The 2,046-nt window shown below is 41.3% G+C and overlaps 1 long non-coding RNA gene across 1 annotated transcript in view; it reads left to right on the top strand.

Annotated features, from left to right (window-relative positions):
* Window positions 1–273: 273 nt before the first annotated feature.
* Window positions 274–2,046, top strand: part of LOC112074799 (uncharacterized) — a 40,310-nt gene continuing 38,537 nt past the window's right edge. The window contains exons 1-2 of the long non-coding RNA XR_002894842.2: window positions 274–356; window positions 482–533. This is a non-coding gene — a long non-coding RNA (uncharacterized lncRNA). The remainder of the gene's footprint in view (window positions 357–481; window positions 534–2,046) is intronic.

Here is a 2,046-nt window from a genome sequence, read left to right on the forward strand (position 1 = left end):
AATTCGTTTTTAACTGTTTTGCCTAGTTAAATAAAGATTAAATACTTGTGTTCGCCATGTACTTTTTGTATGGATTTGTTGTTAATAAAAAAAAATATATATTTTATAACAACCCCCCCCCCCCCCAAAAAAAGCGTTTGCTTTGGATTGAACTATGAATGAAGTAGTGGGATGTTTTTTTGTGTATCTATTTTTGTATTTTGTATGTTTTATTTCTCCCTTTGCGCAATAGATTTAAAAATGTTTTCCAGTTCACTTCCCGTACAGTTGGTGGCGCATGCACATTAAATGAGTGAGAAGAAAGACGTCACATCCGTTTTTGTCAAAGTCGTTGGCAAAAATGGCTGCGTTTTCTGGTAAGAAATGAAAATATATTTTTAACTGTATTCTCACTGTTATCAGTACTTATCTATAMGTTAACACATTTAAGATTGATTTAAGTCCTTTTTTTCTGCCAATAATGGTTCCCTTTCGTCCACAGAAATGGGCGTTATGCCTGAGATCGCCCAAGCAGTCGAGGAGATGGACTGGCTGTAAGTTAGCCGAGGTTTTCTCGACTCCACTATGTCCATCACATCAATGGGGTTGAGCTGTGACTACTGTGGGCGGACTAAACCTCACCGTGTACCTATGTTTGTCCTCTGTAGCTGCGWGCCTTTGTTTGCTGAAATCCATACTTTTTTAAATAAAACGTTTTTGTCTATTACCAACCACYGGCTGTTTCGTCATATCSATTGACAGCGACTCGATGTTACCGGAGGTGTATTCCGCCCAGAGTCGTCGCAACTCCACCGAGATGTACATATAGAATTGACAAACCCAACTAGTTGTAAGGGACGTTAGGCCACTGAGCTAGGTAGTTAGCCAGGGTGTTATGTCGTTTAATATATTCTCGTGTTTCTTTAACTACGTTAATTAATGCTAAACGTATTTTCTTTATCAGTGACCAGCAATGTCTCACCATGGTCACTCATGAATGTAGCGATACGGACTAGAGGGACTAACTACGTGTTGACACTCCTGTATTCATTGATTACGTTAACATGCACACKAATAATTCGATATTAAACGTATTGTGGCACAAGGCTGACTATAGCATTAGTTATGTAAACACTTTACTCTGCTTAGTTTAACCTGCGTAAATTAAAAATCAAAAGTAAGCATACGCCGATTAAAACCACAATTTTCTGAGCAATCAGTCGAATTAGGTCGCGTTAGTAAATTCACTCTGGCCATCTACTCCGATTTCAGATCACTCGTCTGAATGTGCCAGATACCAGAATAACTGATGCATTTACGAACGCTCAACACCCGTGGAATACGGCCGGTGGCAGTAAACGTCGGCAAACAAAAGCGTAATTAAATTGTTGCCTGCAGCACAGTTAGTCACAAAGCCTAAATGTTCAGAGTGGGGTGTTGTCTCATTTGGTGTCTGGAAGCAGCCTTTCAGTCGGTGACGTCACTTGCTCTGAAACCTTGAAGTAGTGGTTCCCCTTGCTCTGCAAGGGCTGTAGGCTTTTGTGGAGCGATGGGTAACGATGCTTCGTGGGTGACTGTTGTTGATGTGTGCAGAGGGTCCCTGGTTCGCGCCCGGGTCGGGGCGAGGGGACGCACTAAAGTTATACTGTTACACGTGCAGCGCCTTTAACTCTGCAGTCTGCGTTGACCGTGCAGCATTTACGCTGATACGGCCTCTCAGAAGTCAGATCAGTCATACTTCTTCCGGTGCCAGAGCTGTTGTCAAGAAGTTGTCAAGGAAGTGAGTTTGTTTATACAGGGCCACCCGCCCCCATCTACTGTCAACCAATCATGTCTATACAGAGCCGAACTCCCAATCAAATAGTCTACGCAAAAATGACATGGTCACTGTGGTAGGACTTTTATTTTGATTGTCGATTTTATGCTTTTATCAAAAGTCCCGTCAATAACTCGATTTCAGTTGTGTCCATATAAACAGGTTTATTATGGATATCGTAATGAAACAGGTTTATTATGGATATTGTAATGAAACAGGTTTATTATGGATATTGTAATGAAACAGGTTTA

Source organism: Salvelinus sp. IW2-2015, unplaced genomic scaffold (assembly GCF_002910315.2).
Source record: "Salvelinus sp. IW2-2015 unplaced genomic scaffold, ASM291031v2 Un_scaffold2822, whole genome shotgun sequence".
Lineage (NCBI taxonomy): Eukaryota > Metazoa > Chordata > Actinopteri > Salmoniformes > Salmonidae > Salvelinus > Salvelinus sp. IW2-2015.